This window comes from Grus americana, chromosome 9 (assembly GCF_028858705.1).
Source record: "Grus americana isolate bGruAme1 chromosome 9, bGruAme1.mat, whole genome shotgun sequence".
Taxonomy (NCBI): Eukaryota; Metazoa; Chordata; class Aves; order Gruiformes; family Gruidae; genus Grus; species Grus americana.
In genome coordinates this window covers 26,946,574-26,971,790 of record NC_072860.1, presented here as the reverse complement: position 1 = coordinate 26,971,790, position 25,217 = coordinate 26,946,574, and the positions used below count along the sequence as shown (strand labels likewise).

The 25,217-nt window shown below is 45.7% G+C and overlaps 1 long non-coding RNA gene across 1 annotated transcript; it reads left to right on the top strand.

The window, feature by feature from the left end:
- The first annotated feature begins 2,220 nt into the window (after window positions 1–2,220).
- Window positions 2,221–12,468, top strand: LOC129209995 (uncharacterized). The gene is made up of 3 exons (XR_008578278.1): window positions 2,221–2,423; window positions 6,583–6,718; window positions 12,250–12,468. It is a non-coding gene; the product is annotated as an uncharacterized LOC129209995 (long non-coding RNA).
- Window positions 12,469–25,217: the final 12,749 nt, after the last annotated feature.

Here is a 25,217-nt window from a genome sequence, read left to right as displayed (position 1 = left end):
ATGGTTTTTGCCTTTCTGATGTCCTCTTAGTCCCATTTGGAAAATATTAATGTGATTTAGGTAGCTTAAATTTTTTTTTAAAGTTTGTACCCAGAAAAGCAAGGGAACCCGGAGGAGTTCATTAGCAGGCATCTTGCTCTAAAGAGGGCAAGGATCGAACCAAAGAAATGACTGAATGGCTTTTTGTTCTTAATTTAGGGAAAAGCTCGGTAACTTCTGTGTGTGGTCACCTGAGCCAGAACTGTTGAAGAGTTTTCTCCTGGCAGGACCGATGACGTGCGTGTTTGGTGAGCCTCTCTGATTTTATCTACCTGGGATGCTGTTTCACACTCTCCTGCCTGGTCATTGTCCCTGCTGCAAAACCCCTCCAGGCATGCACCGGCCCCCGCGCATGGAAAAGGGGTTTTGCCCTCACTAGGGAGTGACGTGAATAACTTAAATATCTCAAAATCTCTAACTCACTGCTTGGCTCTTGAATTTTTGCACCAATTTCTTCATAATCTGCTTTATGTAATTTGAGTAGCTGCTCACCCTCCAAAGGTATAGGGGACATGGATCTGGTCTGGTGGGAAGAGGGGAGAAGTGAGGTTTATCCCAACAAATACTCCTGTTTTCTGGGTTATCTGTCGCTAGAGGTCAGCACTGTAACATTAACATACAAGAAACGTTTTCTGTATTGGGATTAAAAAGTCTTATTTCAAGGCTGCAACTGCTGTCATTCATTTCTGACAGTTATTTACGTGATTTTGGAGGTTGGTTTCCAAAGACAAATATTAAAACCAACAGTCTTTGGCAGGAAGAGGTCGCTTTTATTTCGTATGCAAATAAAATAGGGTAGGGTGACCAAACTTGCCTCTTTATAAAGCTGAATCGCAGAATGGTTGAGGTTGGAAGCAACTTCTGGAGATCACCTAGTCCTGCTCGAGCAATCGGAAACGTGGGTGTCTAACTTTCTGAAATACTGGCCCATCTGTGTTCCCTGCCAGCTGCATGAGGCTGCCGTGCTTTGCTGCTCAGACTCTCCGACAGTTGCCTTTGGTCCAATTTTTGGAAAAAGCGCCTGTTCCCCACAGCTCTGGATAATCTGGTGGAGATGATAACTCCCATCCAGCCCAGGGCAGAACTACCTGAAGCTTCTGCCATCCCACCTGATACGAATGCAGTGATGGCTGCGGCCGTTGTGTCGTCTCTTTGGTGGATGTGCAGCAAACCGTGGCTCCTGGTTCGCGCAACGGGATGGGTGGCACCGCAACTCCCTCCACAAACTGGAGATCTTGACTGGCGGCGCTGGCATCCTCAGCAAAAAATCCTTTTGACCCCAATTAAATGTGTTTTGTGAAGCCTGAAGTTGTGTAATATGATGTAGGGTTTAAATTCTAGCTGGAGTGATCCCGCCTGTCATCCATTACATACACAAAGCAAAGTTATTTAAAACAACTTTCAAAAAAATCCAACCCTCTGGATTGGATGGAGAAGGAAGGAGTGGTCAAAAACATCCTGAAATTTTGCAGTCTAAGACCTAAACAGAGTTCTCCATAGAGAAGCGTTATGTGTGCTCAGTGGTTTCTTATCTGGATGTGTGTGTTCAGGCATGGGGAGCACTGCTGACCCCTTTCATGATCAGGGCTTGGTGTTCCCATCACAAACCCCTCTGATTTTCTGTAATTGCACTTCTGTCAGGAGCTTATTCTGGTCGTACAGTCTTGGTGGGCTGCAGCAGGATAGAGAAGTTTCTGCTGCATGGAGTCTTGGTCCAGCCAGGTAGTGACATCCCAAAAAAACCTTAGTTCTCTTAAATTGACTTTTTGTTTCCAAGCTGGGTAAATTCTTGGTCTTCTCCATTTCCTTAGGAGTGATTCGGTCCACATCCCTTAGGCTGCTGGCCTGGAAGAGTTTGTGTCGGAGACCGGCGCGTTGCTCAGTGTGTTACTGAGCGGTTTTGGGGTGTGTGTCATGGGACAGCTTTGTCTGATCCGGCTGGAAAGGTGCCACTGGAGAGGTTTCATCTGGGTCCTGCGCCTGGACCCGACCTTTGGAGGAAAGCCTACGTATCCGCCCTAGGGCATCTGGGCATTCAGGGCTGAAATCGCTTTGTTCTGGAAGGAAAAGGTGGGGCCTTTCCAGCAAACAGAAGGAAGGAAATAGCTCCTGTTCTGTTTCCTCTGAACAAGCAAATTTCACTCATTCTGGTATTTTTGTACAGCATCTGCAGATCTGCAAACATCAGGCCATTCCTCAAATTATTAAAATCTATTTTACTATAGTATCTTAATTAATTGACTTGTTTACATGTTTACAAAGCTCTGTCTGTAGATATAAACCAGCTGTTAATGTCAGGAACTCAGAAATAGTGGAGTTGGCATCCTGCATTTCTCTTGTCAGCTGAAATGATGATTGAACATAACTGGCCACTTCAAATTAAGGTAAGTGAAATAACTGTCTTATAGCAGCTGGGGTGAGGTGGCTCGCTTGTGGCTGTTGCAAATTGGTGAAAAAAATCTCCGATGTCACTTAAATACTTATGGGAACTTGGTTACCCTAATTAATACTAAAGACTTAAGGACTTTCTTAATTCTACTTTATTCCCAGACCCAGCGAATGTCTTACAGGTGATTGTTATGTTTTTATTTATATTATTTTATATTTTTTAGCTACATATATTTTGAGTTTTAATTTATAACATAGCAGTGGGAACAAATCAACTTAGATCTGTTGGTCAAGATGGGGTCTGTTGGGAATTGTCTCTTAAAACGCCTTCCTGGTGTTCCCCATTGGCCTCTTCCATGCTGGACGCTTTTGCGTGGCTGTTGGGCGATCTCTTCCAGGCAGGGTTTCTGGGTAAATATCTGCTAACCCGATTTTAAACCAATCTTGTTTGGCTTTGCCATTGCTTTAATGTGAACAGGCTGACTCTGGGTGACCCTCGTTTACTGTCCTGCAATTCAGACCTACCTTGAACGTGTGGTTAAGAGTAAAACCTCACTTGTGAGGCGTAGGCTATCGGAAACTATATTGCTTATAAAAAGAGCTCCCAAAAGCAGATTTTCCCAGTCTTTGTATATAAAATTCACTTAAAATAGTTTTTAGTGAGACTAGAGGTGATATCCCAGTGTATGAAATCTGTCAGAAATGATCGATACACATATGAGAAGCTGAGTGAAAATTGAAGGAAAGATATGGCATTGCCAGGCTTCATTTAAATATGAGCTATGCATTTAGATTGATTTATTTTTATGCCAATAGGTTCTGACATAAATATAGTGATACATAATGTGTTGACTATAATGTCAACATTATTTTAAAGCTGACTCAAGGAAAAATATCTCATTGTTAGTGCTGAACTATAGTACTTTGTTCTGCTGAGGGGGGAAGCCTAGGATCAAATAACCTCTTTCTTAAGACCCTTTGTAATGGCTCTTAAAGTGAGTGAGTAACCACAGAGGTGACCTGTCCTGAAATTGTTTTGGGACTTCCAGGACAAGAGCAGACTATGAATAGGAGAAGCGTGTCCCATAGCTCACAGGAGGTGAGGCTGTGGCCATGCTTAGGTTGGCCATGAGGTTGGCCATTAATTTTCAATGCTAATCATCGTTTTGTACCAAGCACTATGCTGCTTGTACTTTGTTAAACTAATGGATTACAAGTCAGTGGGCAAGGTGCTATAGGCCACAGCCCATGCTAAGATGTCAAATGACCTTATTTGAATTTTGCTTTGAGGACTTTAATTTTTTTTGACTTGTTTTAGAAGTACCCTTGCTAGGGGTAGCAACCCTTGCTAGGTGTTTTGAGGTGAAAGGATAGCTATTCATTGAATGAACAGTCCAACGCAAAGGGGATTCATGCTTTTTCTTTGTTCCCTCTGCTCTTTACCTTCCATTCTGAATTTTCCAGGTCAAATCTCTGGATATTGAGGCAAAGTGACCTTCAGGACCAGGTTAATTGGCGTTGCCTGTAGCCACTAGAAGGAAGCTGCAGGCTCGCAGTGGGGCTGCCTTTCTCCATCCATGCTCCTCTTGGTCCCCAGGAGGAATCTTCCAGCCCACTTCTGAGTTAGATCTACTTCTTCCACATCCTTCTGTATTTGCTTTACTTGCTTTGTTTAAAACAAACAATACAAAGCAAAACAAACAAACAAAAAGGCAAAAAAACCCCCCAAAACAAAAAGTTTCTTTTCCAGTAAAAGCACTTTGCAGCATTCAGTTGACTGATGCCTACACCTCAGTGTAGGTATGAGAGCTTGGCCGTGCAAATAACGGTGGTGCTGGCACAAGGCTGGCTGCTGCACGCTGGACTCATGGTGTGGTTCTGCTGTAGCCCGTGAACTACAATGGCAGAGAGAGATTGGATTAACTGAAGGCTTTTCTTCTATTGAGTATATTGCTGCTTAACTTGCATTTAGTCTGCTTAAATTATGCCAAACTCTATCAGTGTAGCTTGTCTACCTTTGCAAATTTTACAAACTTTTATCCTTTTTTTACCCTTAGCATCTTTCTAGAAACTTATTCTCGGGGGGCGTGTTGTAGCGAAGAGGCAAGGCACTCTCCAGCAGTTTTGCTTGGAGCCTGCTGTAGGTGCACCACTTCGGAAAGCCCCCTAGACCGGTAATGCCGAGTTTCTCGACTTAGGTGGGCTCAAGGTGCAGATGTGCTGAGCACCTGCAGCTCCAGGAGTGGCCGGTAAAAGCTCCACCTGATTGTCACCTCTTCAAATCACTGCTAGGTAGCTTCATCCCAGCACCCACAACTCATGTCTACATTGGGTTTAGGTTGGGTTCAGCCCACTGGCGGGGAAGGGCAGTTGTCGGGAGCAGGGGCTCAGCGGAGGACTCGTGGCTCCCTGGCTGCGTGGGAAGCCCTTGCAGCGGGGCCGGGGCACTGCCGGCTGCCCAGGAGAGGGGGGATGCTCAGGAGCGATGCTTCCACCTGGGGCTGGTTCTGCCTTAACCACCGAACGTTGCATTAATAATTTCATGCACGCAGCACTGCATATGACTATGACGGCATTACGGTCACTTCTATAACGCTATACCTATGTGTTTTGTACATCGGTGGCTGCGATGTTTCTATTCCCTTATGAGTTGTTTTAAAAGCGTCAGATGGAGAGTGCTATACACGGATGTACGTTTTTTCCCTTGGTATGAAACTATTTTTTTTCCTTTCTCATTTTCTCCTGTATTTTTTTACTTTCGCTTTGTACAGGCTGCTGATATAAAGGGTTTATTCATGAGGTTAACCTAATTACTGTCTTCAGAAACAAAGCCTGTTTCTGCAGCGAATATCCTTTTGATATCCATCATCTGAATATTGCCTAATAAAGTTAGCAAATGGCCTCCAAATGAACCAAAATGATTCAGTATCTCATCTAGCAAAGAATGTATTATGGTTTTACCGATACTGACAGAAATGTTTAAAATTCTCAATGCATTGCTTTGCTGGTGGATTAATATGCATTTTTTCTGTCTTGAGATGGAAAAACACCATCTGGATTTAATGCAACGCTTACAAAATTGCTGATGTGAGTCTCTGTTAGCTATTTTATAGACACACTGGAGAGTTTACTGGAGACAACTGGAAAGTTCACTTTGAGTAGCTCCGGTACTCGTAATCAGTAACTAAAATGTATTCGTGGAGTTGCAAGACCAAAAGGCATGAATTTAAGTGCCTTCATATATTTTCCTTGCATGGAACAAAGGTGATACATTTTTCATGTAAGCAAAGCTCCTTGGAGTTGAGTATGCTCTGGGGAGATAATTAAGGGAGATCAATATATACGGATTGATTGAGTTTTGACCTGAGTACACACTCCCTGTCTGCGTATCGTGTTGGCCAAGCCTTGGACTGCGTGGCTGGGTCCCTGGGCTGGCTTAGCTGCTGCTGGAGTCATCTCGTGAGACTGTTGGGTTGACACAGGATTAAGATTTCTCTGGCTTTCGTGTGAGTTTTGGGTTACAAGCCTGACATAAAATCCCATTTCAGTCGTTCCTAGTACTTGTCTCAAGACAAATATTCCTTGCTGTGCCCCTTCATTTGTCTTTTCTTTCTGGTGAGAAGCAGAAGTGGTAAGTAGGGAAAAAAGGCAGGTTTTGTCTTTAAAGATCATCATTCTATTAAGTGAATTCTTGGATGTCAAAATTTAGATTTAGCTTGTCTCCTCTGAAGCAGAAACCCAGCTAATCCTGTTAAAGAGCATAACCAGCAGGTTTTGGTGTTCTCGCTGCTGCCGACTTGCTTGGTTCTTGCAGGTATTCATTGAGAAGACTGTGGCAGTCTTTATGTTCTTAATCTTCTGTCTCTACTTGGACTGGAACTTTTGTAAATAATTTAGCTTAATTATACTATATCTTTATTGGAAAATATTGGTTTACAGAAGAACATTTCAGAAAGCATACTGATGAACTGCCTTGTTCCACTGAGTGCAAAATTCCAGCATTAAGCTATGATGATGTTTGATGTGTCCAAAGGAAAATCATTATTTCAGTTACTTCTTAAATAGCTCTCTGGCTTGGAAAAGAGTATTTGAGTTAATGGTAGTTTGGCATCGTTATGTATTAATGAGCTGCATCTGATTTATTTTTTCTGGCAGTTATCCACTTGCACGACGTATCACTCCTGACCGTTCCATTTCCCCCGCTATTGAGTGGTAGATGGTGGATTAGTACCTCGAGCCAACGAGAGAGGCTGCACAGGGACACAAACAGGATCTCACATCGTTTTTAATGGTGAGTTACGGGCTGTCGCGCAGAATATCTGGACACACTTAAAACTTTCTGACGACAACTCTAACAGATGTAAAGGTACGTGTTGTCACTGAGCTGCTAGAGAGGCAGGCTCCTGCTCGACAGATGCTGTTACACTGCGCTGAGTTGCCTTTGTACATATTTTTGTAATTACAAACTTTTTCCTAGCTCCAGTAGTGCTTAAATAAAAAATTGATCCCATGGAATTATATTGCTGAATATTAAAGTCGGTATTTATTTGCAAGAGTCACTTTGCGGTCCCTAATTTGTCCGCGAGAGCAAGGTTTTCTGCTCAGGCTGCAAAATGGTGCAATAAAAATCAGTGATTGATGTTTATTATCAGATTAAATGGTTTAGCTGTGGGGATCAAAGTTATAAATTACAGCCCTCCCCAAGCTGTGATTGGCCACCAGAGATCTTTCGAAGTGCCAGCGATTTTTAATGAGATCGTATATTTTCAAGCCTCTAACAGTATCAACTTTTGTAGTTTATTGAGACTGTGTTTAAAATAACAGCTTACCAGGTGTCAAAAATATTAGATGTGTTTTGTATTTGCTTGGACAAACATCCCCAAGGGAAAAAAAAAAACCCCAAACCATGAGCTAAAAGCGGGGATTTTGATTCCCAAGCAAAGTCTGAGGACTTCAGGAGCGTGAGGGATGTCATCCGCTGGCTCGACACTGGTGTAACGTTTGCTGCTTCTGGTTTTTGGTCGTTTCACTATAAACACGGGGCCTCAACATGCAGCAAATTCAGAAGCTCTTGGGCTCTTCCTCAGGCTGCCGCCCCAGCATGCTGCAAAGGGGAACCATGACCTGGTTATTTGTGGAAATTCAATGTTTTCCTTCCCGGGTGTCACGGAGGGACTGCAGCACGAGTGTGGTGTAGGTTGGATCAAAGCGTAATGGTCAGCTTCTTCCCAGCTGGGAGACTGGCCCCGGTGACACCAACGTTTTCCCCCGCTGTTCATCAAAGTGGAGGAAACTGGAGATTGCTCTAAGTGGCAGGAAAATCTAAGCACCCTAATATTATTTGCTTATTATTATTATAGGGCGTGCCATAAATATCAAAAGCAAAAAATTCAAATAGACATTTGATGAAAGGAATATTGAAATAATCTCATTTTGATTGCTCTAAAACTCTTTATTTGAAAACTAGCAGTCAAAGAATAGCTAAAGATGGCTAAATTATATTTTGCTACTTGCTATGGGAAATTTATAATTGGGGTAAAACCTTCACTGTGAAAGCATTAATCTCAAGTACAGTATTGCAGCATCAAAAGCACACCGCTGGCTTCCTGTCCCCAGGATATTCTTTGTTAGAAAATCATTTGTTTTACTCACAGGAGGTCTTTTTTCTTTTTACATTTAAAAAGTTGGGTCTTTTTTTCCTCGTGGCTGCCTTTACTCTTGGGACATTCTGATTAAGCAGCTCAGTTCAAAAGAGTTTGCGCTGTACGGTTGGGTTTTTTTTTGGGGGGGGAGAAATCATTAGGCGTGCTGTGGGTACCGCAGCTGCTCAGCTGGGGGGGTCTCAAAGCAGGCGCTCTTCTTCCGTTCCTCCTGCATCAGCACATCGGATGCTTTTCCCCGGGCGCCGGGATAAACGAGGAGCTTTTTCAAAGGTTAGAAAATGTTATTTAATGTGATGTACAAGTATGGATGGCTTGATTTGCAGCCGGTCGTGCAGGTGTTATTTCCCTCGTTGTACCGCTGTGGGAAGGACTTGCCCAAAGCCCACCTCAGCACGGCGGGAGCCCTGTTTCCGCACCCTGCTTGGCGCGTGCTCGCGTCAGCAGCGCTGGGAGGACGTCCCTGAATGAAGTAATGCTCGCCGTAATTACGACAGGCTCATCCACGGAGTGAGTTGGTCTGTCGAGTCAAATTGGCCTGGTTTGGGTTTTTTTTTTTGTTTTTTAAAGGCTAAAATGAGCGGAGGCAATCTGTGAGTGTTTGGCGCAGGCAAAGCCTGGTGTGCAGCAGAGATCTGCGCCCAGCGACCGGGCTCTGGCGCGGGGCTGTCGGGGAAGCTGGTGCTCCCTCCCTGCGAGGAGCAGCCCTTGCTGCTGTAATTGCACCTTTACCTTGCAAGCCCTGGTGGAAAATAATTAAATTTCATAAAAGCCTGTCTCGTTTTGAACCCCTGAGGGTATCAATTAAATGTAATAATGGTAACTGCAGCTTTTAAGCAAATATGTAGATTTTTTTTTTTTTTAAAGAAATGAGGTGAAGCACAGCGTGGAGCTGAAGACTTTATTTCCCCGGTCCCCCCGCTGTAAGTACCACTCCTGTAAAGTCTCAGGAGGAGCCATTTATGCCCAAGAAACCGAGGCGGGGAAGATGTTCAGGGGTTTCTTTGGTGGCCAAGGGCAGGTCCTGGAGGTACCGAGTGAGCCCGACGTTTTACGTTGCTTGGCTGGGACACACCGTACGTGGTGACCTTAAACTGCCCGGGCCAGCTAGTGCAGTTCATCATCTAGCATCTTTAGGGGTAAGGCACCATAGATTATTTTTTTTTTTTCTAATGTCTTGTCACTACTTGAATGCACCCTTCGCCCCATGCTCAGATGTGATGCAAGGATTTCTGTACCTCGGGATATCTGCTTAAACAATAAATTAGCATGGACTACAGCCCTAATGCAGAGGTTGGCCCCTTTGGAGAAGGGGATGCTCGTTGCTGGGCCGCAGCTCCGTTAGCAGCGGCATGAGCTGCTTTATGGGAGCATTGGAGAAGCAGCATACACCTTCTGCAAGGTTGCATCAGAAGGAAATAAACCACTGAAATTATCCTAATAAATTATAATAATTGTGCCTGGCAGCATGCGGTAATTTAAAATAGATTAATCTAACAAGCTTTAAATATGAATAAATAATAAACATCTTCATGCATTGGAAATCTTATTCTACTTAATTCTGAATGAATATTAATTACCCCTCATAAACTCAATGCAAAAATCGATCCGTGTGGAGAAAGCACAAGGTATTATGTATACCAAATTGGACAGAGCCCAGATGAATATTCTCATCATCAATTAAAGTCGGATTACACTGCTGCTCAACTCTGTGCTGCCGTGGTTTATATTCAATTTTGTATCCCTCGTTTCCTGGCAGGGTTGGATGGCTGGCTTACTGCGGGGCGGGAGGGCTCAGGAATTACCTACCGTCCCTGGGAGAAAGGAGGAAGCCACAAGCGATGCTTGGCCATCGGGATGGGTGGCTGGTGCTGGCAGCCAGCATCCCCACCTGGGCCACGGCACGTCCTTCATCCCATCTGCGTGCGAATCCCTGGGGCTGAGAACCAGGAGTCTCGCCCCCAGCTTCTGCAGGGATGAATACCGGAGAAAAACTGTCTCTCCTGGCAAAATGACCCCTCGGGCCATGGTGACATAGCAGGGAGGGAGACATGCCATCTCCCGGGTGGTGGTGCGATGCGCTGGTGCCTGTCGTGCTGCCCCTCGTGTGTGCAGAGAGCGGGGATTTCAACTGGAGCAGAGCTGAAGCCCTGCTCGGTTTTGAGTTGGAACATATGGAAGATGGATGAGAGGGAACATCTGCACCATCTGCTGCAGGGGAGCTCTATCCTCCATCCTCGCACCTCGCCGCGTTGCTGTTGTGTTGGGATGATATCCTTCCTTCCCTCCCATCATCGCTGTTCTCCGAAGGCCAGGTCTGGCTTCGGCAAAACGCTTTGTTGAGCCGGAGGCTGCGCTGGGAGCTCCTGCACGGAAATTCCCTCTGCTGCCTCTCGCTGTGCGTGGCTTGGGCAAATATATTTTGCCCGCACAAGCGAGCGCTGGGATCTGGGTTTCGGTGAGCGCACGCTGTGTGCCAGAGCGTAAAACGAGCTGGGGAGGATAACTGGGGTGTTTGGAGATGCAAGGTCACAGCGGGGCCGAGGCGGAGAGCCGGTGGGAGATGGTGCCTGCGGCATGGGGCTTGGTACGGCAGGAGTGATGCTCCTGCAGGAGATCGGTGGGTAAAACTGCGTTTGTGCACGGGAGGGGAGCGCCCAAGGCAGGCACATCGCCACCAGCACGGTCCCGGGGATGCGAGGACGGCGTTTTGCATCTTGGTTTAAATCGTAAAGCCTGGCGGAGTTAAATGAAGGTCATCGGCTGTAAAAAGCGACAGGGACATTTTAAGGCTTATCGTAAAATAAACTGTAGCCTAGAAAAAGCTTAAGATGGTATCTGCTGCAGGCTTTGGCCTCCATTTTAAAGCCGCCTTGATCTTTCGACATGGAAGCGATTTGCTGCCGTTGTACCACGCCTGAGATCTGCAGATACTGTACTTAAATGTGTTTGGAGGCTGCTGGTATCCTCAGGGTTTAAAGATAAGGGGGAAAGGGAGGAGGAAGGGAGAAATACGTCCTTGTGTCTTCCTGAGCCAGGCCAGGGGCTTCTTTCAGGTGTCTATCGAGCTGCTCGCGGACCAAAGTGTGCAGTAAAGGGCAGGCCGAGAGGGAACGGGTGAGGAGCACCGGGGGATGTTGCTCGTCTCCCTGGGGTCTGTTTGCAGGTTTTTCTGGGACTGAAAATTCCAGAACGCTGCTGGTTCGGTCCAATACCTGAAATTAGGTGGCTGTCCGCTGCAGGACACAGCGCATGGGTGGTGGTGGTGGTGGGGATAAAACCAGGCTGGCTGGGGATTGCGCAAAAATCTTTGCGCTTTTCCTCTGCCCACGTTGTCACTCTTCGGTAAGTAGAAAGGTCGTTGCCATTTACTGCGCAGAAGAAGTGTTATGAGCTAATTAAAAAAGCCCATCAGCCCCCAAATCTAAATAGTTCCCATTTCCCCAGGAACCAGCAATTAGCAGATATCTGTCTTGCTTTTACCTACAGCGTAACTACCAAAGAAATATTTTCCCTACTTGCAGCAAAATTTGAGAAGCATTAGCAATCAGCTTTCTGTGCTGCCTTGCATGTTAGAGATGGACAAATACAGCAATGTTTGTTCCGGTTTATGAACTGGATCTGCGCAAGCGTCTCTTCTGAATACTTAATAAAAGTTTTCAGAGACCCTTTACACTAGAAAAGAAATTTTAAATGGAAATGTGAGACCCAAACTTCAACATGAAGTGAGAACCACCCTGGTATCAGCAGACCGGGAGTTAGACTTAGAATATTACAAGAATAACAGATATTTTGAGGAGCTTGAAAATACAGTGATTGTTTTAATGTTTGTATGAATTTGATGGGTTTGTGTATTTCTACTTATGGATATTTTCCGAATTTCCTGACGGGTCTTACGGAGATTACAGATTCTTTGGGTTAGTGCCTTTGGGTTGTGAAGAAAATGCCCTTTTGGTACACAAATGGACTTGTTAAATAAAAGCACTGCGTAAAAAGACGACAAAAGGAGCAGACGACCTATGGGCCAGTTTCCCTTCTGCTCAGAGCCTGCAATAGCATCGTTTACCATTTGTCACCCTAAGGACAAACTCTAGCAGCGACAGGTACACACGTTTTTGCCAAACCTGACTTTTTTCATTTAATACGTTTCCCCAACCGGCAGATATTGCATTTCTGAGGAAGGACGGAAAAATCAGTATTAACATCTGTGGAGCCCGGGCATGGACAAAGGTTCGTTGAGCTTTGGACCCAGAGCAGCAGATGCGTCTCTGCAGATCTCCTCACCCGGGGAAGGTTTCCCAGCCCCTGCCCTGGGGAGCAGAGGGATGAGGGATCCAGGAGAGGAGCAAGCGGCGGCTTACGGAGCATCCTGAAAGGCATGTGCCTGCGGTAATTAATCGATATCTAATATCACCCGCGGGAGTGGAATTGCCAGCTGGCTTCCAGCTGGTTTGTTTCCGTTGCTCTGGTTGCAATGTTTTGTGCATGTTTTGAAGCACCCGTGGCACGGGAGGCAGTGACGGCACCAGCCCTCGCACCAGCTCCGCAGCAACCGCGTGCTCCCAAAAGCCACCGGTGACAAGGGCCAGCAATTTAAAAAAAAAAAATAAAAGACAAAAAGGAGGAGGGGATAGTACACAAAAAGGGAGTTGGAAGACTGGAAGCTTATAAGTTTACCAGTGCCTTTAGAGGATTTTTCGTTGTAGCTTTAAGGCATTAAGCGTATGGCATCAGGGTTTTTTAAGATGGGGAGTGCTGGAGCAAGGGCTGAGTTGCAGCAGCTCACGTGAGCCTCACAGCGTCTGCGCTGCCTGTGAGGCAAACCGGCCAAAGCATGTACAAGATAGAGTAAATTTTAAACATAATTATAGAGTAGCTTGTTTTCATCCAGGGATTTCTGGAAATACCTTAAATCTTGCGGGTCCAACTAAAAAAATAACTTCTTGCCCTCCATGCTAACATGGAGACATTTTTTTACAGCGCGGGGACACGGCTTGATGTCATGGGGGACAGAAATCACTCGTGGGCGTTTTTTTCATCCCGCCCATGGCGGTGTGAGCGATCGCTGCCCGCCGGCTTGGCCCCTGCTTCAGTCGCAGTGCCACGGCCAAGCCACGCTTGCGATGCGACGGGCTGAGCTCTTGGGCTGTTGAGCACAGCCTGCAGCGGGTGACGGTGGCATTGACAGGGCGTCACCCTGAAAGCTGCCTGTAACCCGTCCTGTGGTACAGGGGAGAATTTAAGTAGCAGCAATATTGGTCTAGCTGGGGAGTTTTAAAAGCATTTTTATATAGATCCATTACTAAGGGCTTCAAAGAGATTGCGCTTTGGTCTTCGCTGCAAAGGGAACAAAGTGTTATGAGTTTGCCCTGTCTGGAGAAGCTGTTCCTTTGCCTTGCTGCCAGGCAAGATTTAAATCCCGCTGCCGTATTGCATTGATCCTGCATAATTGCTTTGATAGCGGTCCGGGTGTAAACAGTGAGTAGGTTTCTGTCACTCACGTAATGAAATCACATATATTTTCGCTGTGAAAGAATTTATCCCGCAGCTCAGTGTTGTCTCCCCAGGATGAGGAAGCTCCTCGGTCTGAGCCCGGGCAGTACGAACCCGCGTCTCCCAGGAAAAATGAATTAGGGGGAAAGATGTGGGGAGGGCAGAGGTTCGGGGAAATAAATTCTTTAAAGTATCAGAGCAGTTACTTCTGTTAGACAAGAAAATAACGGGTTATTGCTTGTGTTGTAGGCTGTAATTCCAACAAAACATCTCATGGTTTCTCTTTGTCTAGGTGCCTTTAGTAACACCTGGTGTGATTTTCCTCTTGTATGAGTAGCGGCTCCCCACTTAGGGTGATGCCTTTCACTTGATCATATGTAAATTGTATGGGTTTTGATTAAAAAAAAAAAGTTAGCGGCATCTTTCTCTTCCCTCTCCATCCCAGTCTGCTTTGTGACCAAAGGCAGACTGCTTCTTGCTCCTCCCATGACAATCTTGTATTTATTTAGTTACGTTGCTTTACGTTTCTCAATTTCCAGCAGCGGGTGAGAAGCTAACAGAATTTGTAAGGTGGGAAAAGAGTAGTTTATGAACCAACGATCCAAGTTCAAGAATACAAAGCACATCATCCCAGCTCAGCAAGGTGAGCCTTTGTTCTGCCAGGGCTTTGGGAGCTTAGTTTCTTTTTCCTTTCCTCATATTTTTAAATACACACGAGGCACTTGGAATGGCCCAGCACGCAGCCCGGGCTTCAGCCCTGCCATTGTGCGAGTGGATTGCTCCTGGTGAGAAACTAATTTATGGCACCTGCAAGTTTGTCCAAGAGTTTTGTAGAGATATTTACCCTTTGGCAGAAAGCAAGTGAAGAAGATCCTAGCACAAAAATAAGACTTATAAAGAGCCCAAAAGGGAAACCATTACAAAACTACAGCAGTCACAGCATCTCCACATATAACAAATGCCTTTTCCTTGAAAGAGTGATTTGCAATACAGCATTAACTGTCAAAATGTGTACACTTGGGTCATAAATTCTCAGTAATATGGAGCTCTAAACAGTTAGCAAAATTCACCGCATCTTTATAAACTGTGGAAGTATAGTTAAAGTGTGTATATATATGTATTTTCTGCAGCGCAGTAGTTTCATATGGTTTGATCTACTGCATACAGGCAATTTGCATGTGATTTAGTACAATATTTATGCCAGGCATTTCATGTGGGTCCCAGTAAATGAAGTAGTGCTGGCAATGCTTTTCATTATTAATACCGCTAGAAGTAATGATTTTGTATACCAAGTTGCAGGTTTTCAGCGAGCAGATCCCTAGTTAATGTAATGCGTTTGACCTTCACGCTTAGCGGGGTGAGCTCTGATAGTCTATCTGTTGTGTAATTGCCTTTTGATTATTATTCACCAACCCTGGTATTGTTTAATGGGCAGATTAGTATCTTGCTTGTGAGCTTTGGTTCATAACCACGGCTCTACTAAACATTGTGCTATTTTGTCCTTAGTGAAATCACCATAGTAACATTGCAGGGAAAATAGTGCGCCTTATATTTTTATCCTATGCTGAAGTATCAGGGCTGGCTAATATTTTTTCCTACTTTTGTCCAGCTCTCATCTTCATCACTTGAGGAAGCCGGAGAAGGTTGTACCTTTGGCTTCAAGATGATCGCAGTTTCTCCCGTGGATGTGGATACAGCTGGTCCGTGCAAGACCCCGTGATGCTCGTGGAGCGTGGGAGCCCGTTGTGCAGCCACTCCTTACACCACGCTGCTCTTGATCCCTTGGGCTGACCGCTACAAGCAAGGTGAAAGGTAGTCCTTGCTTCAAACAACTGGTAATCAAACGGCACAAACCCAAACCTTGATTTACGCACAGACGATTGAGAAACCTAATTGTAAAGTTATTTCAGGGTACGGTGTAGAGCACTGGGGTGGCGTTGTGCCCTGGGGGTTTGCTTCCTGCAGCAGGTCTCTGGTCTGTGGGTCCTGGAGATTAATTAATGAGAATGAGCCGTGTTGAAGAAGCATTTGTCTGTTTAGATGGGTGTCTTCGAAGGTAACCTTGCTTTCCCCCATTCTTTCAAGAGGACTAAGTTTAGTTCCCCAGCAGATCTGTGCATTTTGGGGGGAATGTGACCGTGATTTTGTTGGCAATGATTGCTGAGCTCTGTTACCTTCAGGTTCAAAGGCACGGACTATGCTCTTGCTCCCAACGCAGCACACGGTGACCATGAGCATCCTTGTCCTGGGGAGGAGCGGGGTCCGGGATCGGTTGGCCCATCCTGGTGCCCGTAGGTGCTGCGTGCCTTTTCCCCGGTACCCAGCTGTGGGGCTCAGCTTGGGTTTCCCCGCTCACTAAAGCGCACTCCGCTGTGTTACGTGAAAGGAGAGAAAGCTCTTGTTCAGTAATGCATTGATAAGTCAAACTCTGTGATTCTGCAAATAATAATTGGGTTGCCAGTACGTGTTTAAACAAGGGATAAATTATAAGTGGTTTTTGGCACGCAATTTCACCCCTACTGGTCCAGAAACTCATTACAAAGGTAGGAGTGATCGCTAGCCAAGATTTCCAGCTTCCATTCTCTTTCCAATAAGGCTTTATACTATTGCCTTATAATCTTCAGCTAATATCAGCATGTATCATGCCCTAACTGCCACGGGTGATAAAACATTTGACAGTTTTCCGCATCCCTGTTAAATAAAACCCAGTAATGGTAAATCATCCGGAGCAGCGTCGCTTGGCTGGGTACAGAGCATGTTGTTTTTCAGCCTGAACCTCTCTGAGATGTGAGAGGTGATAATGTGCGTTTCCCAGCCCCGTGAAGCATCTCCCCTTTCCCCAGAAATGCTGGGGATGGGTTTGGAAGCCCTTACAGTTGCTATTACGGCCCCTAAGCGAGGGGGATCCTCCTGCAGTGATTTTTTCCAGGGAAGTCCTGCTGTGCGGGCAACCAGCCCAGTGCGGCCGAGCCATGGTGGGAGGCTCCTCTCTGCAAACTTTAATTCCTTCCCTACACCCCCCGGCAAATAGAAATCATCTGCTCTACTTGAGTTGTTTGGCTTTGATATGGAGAAGAATACATTACATGTGTTCCTTGGACTGTGGCTGAATAGTGGGTCAAAACCGTGGTGGTGTTTTTGTTTCTGATCTGAAAAAAAAATGACTCTCTGGGGTGTATGCTGAGAGGTCTCCTACATACGGCTTCCACAAACAGAGCAGAGCTTTGGCAGGGGTTAGAAATCCCTCTTTGGAACGATGATTTGTGACCGCGTTGCTGTGTTATTGGGTTGTCAACTTGAAAGAAAAAATACCCTTCTGCTTTCATTTATTACGACTGGAAAAAAGGGCCCCTGTTGCTCTCCTTGCTCTTGTCTTGATTCATCACGACGTCTAACCCCGAAGCACGTGGGGAAGGTTGGCTGCGTGCTGGGATCTCTGCTGCTCTCCTAAATGCTTCTCTAAGTTATGGGTTCACTTATGGCAAAATGAGAGGTGAAACCTGGTCTCTTCCAGCTGCTTGCTTGGCATTTTTCAGGTATTTATGGGAGAAAACAGAACCCACACCTTTGAGGAAGAAGGCTGGGATATGAGGTTATGGGCTGGGATGTTCCTTGTAGAAATTCAGAGAGGGGGATAAAATGGGCCACTCTGGGCTACCTTTGGCTTGAATTTTTCTGGTCCCGTGCAGAAGAATGCTATTGGAAGACAAGGGCCCAAAATCATTAACAAAAACCATCTGCAGACCGTACGTTGGCACAGATGGTCGTTTTGCTTCAGTTCTTGATTAATCAAAGTCAAAAGTGTGTGTTTCCCTGCTCCTTATGAAAAGAAACTGCTCCGTAGGGAGCATTAAAGCTTGTTTTGGTGCTTGAAGCAAAACCTCTTCTCATCCTGGAGCAGCTTGCTTGGTGGTGTGACCAAGGTCAAGACCGCAAGTGTGGGACGGGGCCGGATGCTGCGAGTTGGGGAGGCAGGGGAGATGCAGCTCCTGTCACAGCAAATATCTGTGCAAGGAGTTTGTAGTTTGGGTTGAAATAGTTTGAGGTATAGATCAATAATAGAAAAGCACTCAATAATTGCTTACTATCAGGATATTTATGCATCTTTGCTGTTATTAAAATAGTATTACGTATTACTCCTTATTGCCTTTCTTTCACTTACTGTTCTTATTGCCTTTTTTGTGTGTTGGTTTTTGGAAGATACATTTTTAACAGGCTGCTTCAGCAAACAGGTGTAAATTGACAAAAGCTCCACTACATATGTATATATGTATAGTATAGTAAAGTGTGTGTGTGTATATATATATAGTAAAGCATACATACTTTTCATTACTTCCTCTTTTAAGCCCGGGTGCTTTGGATTGCTTGCACAACTCAGCATTAGTAAAGTCTCTCCAGGCAACACACTGAAAGAGATTTCCTTAACGTAATGTATTCAAAATGGGGTTTAAACATCCTGCAGAAAAAAAAAGGTACCACGTGTGATTTCATTCCCAGGTCACGTTAAGTGCAATTACATTTATGTGGCTCTGAATCAGTTTCCTTAAATATCTGGGCTATATATTTAACTTCCCAATGAAATGGCTTATGCTGTAAATATTGAGGCCATCCAGGGTGATTAAATATTAAAAATGACATTTAAAGAAAGCCCCGGTTGCCGTGTGAGCTGAGCTTTGCTGGCTTTTGGCAAAGTGCAAGCTGATAGCCAAGCTCTGCATCCGGCCACTGGTGCTTGTTTCTGTGGAAAAGGTGGGGAAACCCCCAGGAACTCCCACCCGGGGGTTAGGGGCGGGTGTCTGAGCCCTCTGTGTCCCCAGGACGAGGGCAACGGGTCCTGAGCTTTAATGTCTTTTCACTTCTCCCTTGCTCAACCAGCACCTAGCAAAAAACTTCCAGCATCGCAGAGGGAAAAAAAAATAAAGTCCCAGGGCGGTCCTGGTGATGGGATGGCTTTGGTGAGCTCAAAGAGGGGGAGAATGACCCTATTTTACTGCTGATGTGCAGGGGGCTTCTGCCTGTGAGCTGGACGTGGGCATGCCATGGGGCAGCAGTTTTACTAGGGGAGCTTCCAAAGAGCAAACCGAACCGAAACACCCCAACCCCCCCGCAGAATGCTGACACCCCTGAGGCGCGTGCTGGCTCCTTGGGCAGGAAGGTGTCTGGCTGTCCAAGGCTCCTCTCGCAAAACGTTGTAGCATCGCTGAGGGCACTGGTGGGGGTCCTGCTCTGCCGTGAGGGTTGTTGAAGTGAGTCAGGCAGTGGGATCGCTCTGATATAAAGCACTTGGTAAATTCAGTCCTATTTCACATAGCATCTCTCCAACAACTGGCATGAAACTCCCGAAGAAAATATACGCATAGAACAATTGCAATGGTCTGTTCAAACGCTGCTGAAAATGAAGCGGATTTAAGGAGAAACCTTAAACCAGCCTACTTGCTTCAGGTATCACAAGGTAATTCATTCCCCTACGAGGAGCGTGGTAATAAAGACTAAAGCTCTCCTGGCCAGGGTTTGACTTCTAGAGGTCAGGACTTTCACAAGGAGAGGAGTTGCAGAGTAATAATTCAGGGAGAAGGCGCTTTACCCGAATACAGAGTCTTTCTATCTGTAATAAAAATCCAGTGTGTGTGCAGCCCTTGGCTCCATTGTAATCAGAATTAAATAGCCTGACAGATACCGTTGATTTTTCAGAATTACATTTCTACTGTACTATTAAATTCCACAACTGACCTAAATGCGAAGGGCAGGGAGGGTGGGTCTGTGCGCAGTTTGGCAGGGTGGTACCCAAGCGAGGGGGGGCTCGTGCAGGAGCAGCTGCGGGCGGTAGGAATGGGGGGGGAGGTTATGGTCCAGCTCAGCTTCATCGCTGCCGTGGCCATAGCGGTGCACCCCAAATCCAGCCTTGGAGACCCCTGCCTGGCGAGGACGGGGGCAGAGGCACCAGGAAGGCACTTTTCTGCATGATCCGGTGACACCAAGTATAACTTTCTTAACTACCCTCTCTGACAAGGCGTACTGTTTGTCAGTCTTGAAATAAAGTAGTATTAAAAGTCAGAAATTTATGGTATCTGTGCGCCTGTGGGAAGGCTGTAATTTCAGGCCACTGATTTAAAGGGATATAAATCAGGAGGGGAAAAATAAATGGAGTAGCTATCAACTTTAAGGTTGCAGGTGACGTGCGTTTTATTTGGCTGGGACTTTTTTGGAGGAGCGTATAGCCATCATTTGCTTTAAGTGGAAACGATACAAATGGATTGCACGCTGATCTCTGTCCGAGTGGAAACGAGCTCCTGTCCACGTCTCATTTATTATCCTGGAAAACCCAAAGGGTCTCTGGAAGGCTCGTCGGTCTGAAGATAAGTTGCTGCCTCTGCCGTCTCTCATGACTCCGAGGTACTTGTAGTTCACTTTGTTCAGCAAGATAAACCTGTAGTAAGCGCAATGAAGGAGGCAGCGCATAAAGAGACCCGTGATGTCTTTGGACACTGGTCCTGTAACTGTTGTGTTCACCAAAGCAGAGTGTGTGGAGAAGACAGAGAAATCTGTGGCTTCCTAAAAAAAACTGACCCCAAACCCCAACAGCCAAACAACCCCCAACTGAAAGGATCCCCAAACATACAAATGACAGCTGTCGTGCTATCACAGAAGCCATGTACCAAATCTGAAAATACCCAGCACAGCTAAAATTCTGAAATAAATTTTACAAACCATGGCAGAGAATAAACAAGTTGGTTTCCTTCCATGTGGGTGGTGAAATTCAATACAGCTCTGCTCATATTAGTGGCTTAAGTGACACGCGGTGAATGCATGCTAATTTTAACTTTCCATCTGGAAACACCGCAAGTTAAATGGTCAAGTGTCCTCCTCACGCTTTATTTCAATAGGAAGGTACTTGAGGGTTTTGGAAACTTCAGATTTGAAAAGACATTTGCAGAGTAGCTGAAAACCATTTACTAAACCAGTATTAATGTGCACGTTAGTCTTACGGATCTACCCATGGAGCTGGAGGTCTGCAAAGCCAGGTGCAGAGGAACGCTCCTCTGCATGTCTGCTGAATCACCTCTGTTATTTGTGACAACCTGGTATGTCCCCAGAGGTCAAGAAATATGAATGTGTGTCCCCTTCAATGGATTCCCATCAGGGACAGTCATGAAGAAGGCCTTTTCGTCTCTCAATTTTTTCCCAAAACCCTGGACGTGTTTTGACTCAGCAGGTGAGTTGCCTCTTAAGTTTATCCACCAATGGTCCTAAGAGAGACTTTTGTAATAAAAGTCAGTATCTGAGATTAGCGAGAGGTTTCGTTTGGGTTCCTGTTGGGTGCCCGATTGTTTTCCAGCCAAGAGCAGGTATTCCGTTTTGGCCTGGATCTTGCACTGGAACATAGGGCTGCCTACAGCTCCTGGTGTTTTATTTATTTCCTACCGCCCTAGCATTGAAGTCATTGAGCCACTCATGAATATGGTGAACAAAATTTTTCATGTGTTTTTGTGCCAAATGATCTTTAGATCTGCAAGAGAACTGTGGGCTTTTTACATTATTGGCGGGGTTGCACTGCACCCTAATCAATCTGCTTCTCCAATAACACTTCCCAAAGCTGGGGATAATATTTCAAAAGCCTGCTCTGAAGTTAACCCTTTCTTTTCGTTGCTTTAGCAGATCAACCAGGTCTGCATACAACCTCAAGCTGGGAACCATGGTAATGTAAGATAAATTAAAGATGATTAAACACTTTCCTGCTTCCTAGGGTGAAGGGCAAGTTGGGACACCACAGCTAACTAGTTGGTCCTGGGTTATATAGGAAACTTGTAGTAGAGGAGGTACTTGAACCCATGTGTGAGGCAAGTGTCCTGTAATTGCATCTTCAGCAGGCTGTGGATAAATCTGCCATCAGTGGGATAATGGACTTGCTTGTTCCCTGCCCTCCTCAGAGAGCAGGATTCAAGGCGTGTGTTACTATGACCACAAAAGCAGTAGAAAATAGCGATTCTTCTTGCTTCCTCTCGTTGCAGCTGTGATGGTTTGAAGGTGGAAGCAGTCTACTGCCTGTCCTCCAGACTGGAAATAACGTGCGGTAGAGTTGATGGACTGACCGTGGGTGTGGGAAGCCCTAGTGCAAAACCTGCTTTTTACGAGAAAGCATCGGTGGAAGAGTTGTTAATTTGTCACTATCGAGAGGCTCTGCCACGTCTGTTGTGCAGCAACGTGGTGCACGTGGTTCCCCCGTGCAAGGGCTGGAAGTCGATGTAGGTTTGTCATGTCTGTGCTTTTAGGAAGACTGTAATGGAAAAGGGAACAGATGTTGTCACTAATTTTTTTTTTTTTTGTTCATTTAAGCTTCTCATCTCAAATGTCAAAGTATTAAAATCTCAGTCCAGGAAGTTATAGTAAGAGAATTGAGCTCGTAAGCAAAATTTTTGCCTTGGCTGCTGCTACGTGTATTTCTCTGCAACTGAATTTTTATTTTATTTTTTTCTTAATGGGACTTGAATTCTACTACTTAACTTTGTTAAAAGAACATCCAAATACAATATGCCCTTGAATTAACAGGCACCATCGTATCCCCCCAAAGCACATAAGTAGGTTGCAATGTACTGCAAGCTTGCACCGGGGGCCGGCTCAGGTGGAGGGCTTGCTTTTGAGTTCTCCTGAGCAACAAATGAGCTGAATGTGCTTGTATGCAAATCTCTTCCCCCGAAGATCCCCTCTGCACCGCATCCACGCAGCTCATCAAACGGAATAGCTGAGATTGTGTATGAGCTGCTGGCCCCTTTCTGCAGTTGGCTGGGGAGATGGTTCTGCAGTTTGTCCCCGGGACGCAGGAGGGGGGTACCACCCCGCTTCTCTTGCACCCACCCATCGCTGTTAACAAGGGGACAGCTGAATGCCACTTTTGGGGGGATAGCTTTCTTCCGTTTGCACGTGTTGATTTGAAAATTTGGTAAGAAGCTGTGCTAACAAGTTTGAACTTTCTAGGAGTGCAGCACAAGGAGAACCTGTTGGTTATGGGTACGTGGGGAGGGGACACGAAACATTCGAGGTGAATTCGGCAAGAAGCCACTGAAACCTCGGAGCTGGGGAGCACGGTGCAGCCTGTGAGACCTCCCCTCCCGACCAGAGGAAGCACCCGCAAGCTGGTTTTTATTTACTTGCCCTTCCCTTCTGAGGTACGTGCGGTTTTCCTGCTCTCTTCAACGCCCCCCGTCCCCTCCGAAGCAGCCCATAAGGCGGCCACGTGTGAGCCAGCCTCGTGCTCGGCTTTGCCAGCTGCAAAGGGCGCTGACGTGTTTCCTTGCGTGGCCTAATTAGCCACAACCCCATGAAGCGACGTTTTGACACGCTGGGAAGCAAGCATCGGTTTTGTGCGGTGAGAAACCGTTGTTTTGCTTGGTCTGCACGCTCGGCAGAAATAAATCTGATTGTCGGTTTTAACGGGGGCTTACTTAACGGCAGACTTTCTTCTGCCATTCACTCCCCATCCACTCCGTGGTACCGTTAAAGGAGAGGCTGAATAACACCCACAAATAACATCTCCCCAAATCTGTGGACATTGCCTTTGCCCCAATGCCACCCATTCCATCAGCCTGGCCCCTGGCTCCTGCCTGTCTCCTGCCTGCGGGCAAGAGATACCGATTAACTCCCTGCTGTTAACTAAGCACACACAAGATGGAAAACGCCAGCTTTATTTTAATAAATGCATTTGAGTAAGTGCTTTTGGTAACACTCAGATATATGTATATTTTTTTTTTTTCTCCTTACAGGGGTCTGTGACACTGCAGAATCTCCTGGGGTTGTTAATATGGTTTAAAAACAAAACTGAGCTAGGTAATAGTATTTAATCCAAACACTGCTATTTTACATGTGAAGTTGCCTCTGGCTTTGTTCCAGTATGAATCTACCTGGCTATTAAATCTGCCATGACTGATGCGGTCCTTATTTTTCAAGGATGCATTAAGGGAACTGTGATTGAAAGACGACATAAAAATTATGTGGTGTTACTGCTGAGATATCTGTGATTATAACTGCCTTTTACATCTTCTGTAAATTCCTGTGTTCGCTGTATTATTTCCCTGCAAGGGTTTGTAAGTATTAAATTAATTTGGTGGCGTGAGGTTCTAAGAAACAGCAGATATTCACATGCCAAGAAAAACTATAAACACGACCTTACCTGAACTTCATCTCTTCCTCCGAAGCCTTGCTCCTGCAGCAGGTGAGACCTAATTCAGGATGCGGTTGTGGGAATGTCGGCTGATTGCAAGAGGAGGCGATACAGCAGAAATGGATTTGCTTTAGTTAAAGTTCATTTTTCCTTCCGTGGTTTCCCTGAAAATCTGGGGTTTATGCACAGGGCATTGCAGACTATACGTCTATGTGTGCGTATGTTCATGTGCTTCGTTTGCTAGCTACTTCTGCGGGGTCTGTCTTTCCTCTGATGGTTAGGGCATGGAGCGGCGCCAGGAGGATGTGAGTTTAAGATGCAAATGATGGAGGTCACTCAGGTGTTTATAAGTGGCTTTCCGACCAACTTCTGCACTGCTGCAGCCTGTTTCAGAAGGGCGATGCCAAGTAAGAGGTGAAGGTTGGAATTGTGTGATTGAAAAATAAGGCAGAAACAGCATCTGGTTTGCTTTCTGCTGCAGCACAGGACTTCACCTCTACCTTGCTAAATAGCTCTTAAGAGAGATTATCATTAAAACCTGGCAGTGACTCAGCTGGAGTACATCTGTGCGGCGTGAAATCAAATCTTTATTTGAGTGCGGAACGCTTGGATCAGCTGACTGCCTGCTTTGTGGGTTAAAAAAAAGAAATCTATAGAAAAAATATTAAATAAACCCCATTTTCAGTGTAAAGCTGGAATGGTGACGGTCACTGCAGCAATTCCTCCTTTGGTGAGGGACCAGGAAGGAGCAGCGGCTGGGTGCCCGGCGCTGCCTCCTGCCACGGCTCCTGTTTGCCCTCGCACTCCTGGGAAACCAGCTCAGGAATCGCGGAATTGTCGTAATCCAGTTTTTCCCACTGCAGGTGCACGTAGAAATACGCCCCCGCTATAGAAAGCCCTTCCCGGGGCTGTTCCTCTTCCCAGGGCTGGATGCCACGAAAGGATGGCTCGGGCTGGGGCGGGGTGACCAGAGCCCAACGATTAACAAATGAATGCGGCAGACAGAATACTTGTAACGAGACACAGGACATAGAAACAGAATGGATTATTAACTAGTCTGTATTTGAATAACATGCATTTTATTGCCTTTGCATGTTTTATTTAGCAGAAATTCTTCTTAAATTAGGAAATTAACTGATGTATTGACTGTGACTATAGATTCTTACATTGCTGGATCCAGTATCCATACTTAAAACAATTCAATGAATTATTATTTTGAATGAAGAATTCTTGTCTGATGGAGAACATAGTGATTTTTTTTTTCTTATCATAATGCCGTTGGGATCAACGATGTTTGCTTTTAAAATATCAAAGCTGCTGGCTTCCAAATTGTGTGCCTACAGGAACGGGAATGTCCTCGGTGTGAAAGACTCTGTAGAGCGATGCTTGGCATGGTCATGCCTCGTAGGGTTAGACACCAAAATCGCACCTTAGGGTGGTTCTGGCCCGTCAGACCTAATTGGCAAGTGCAAATGGAAAAC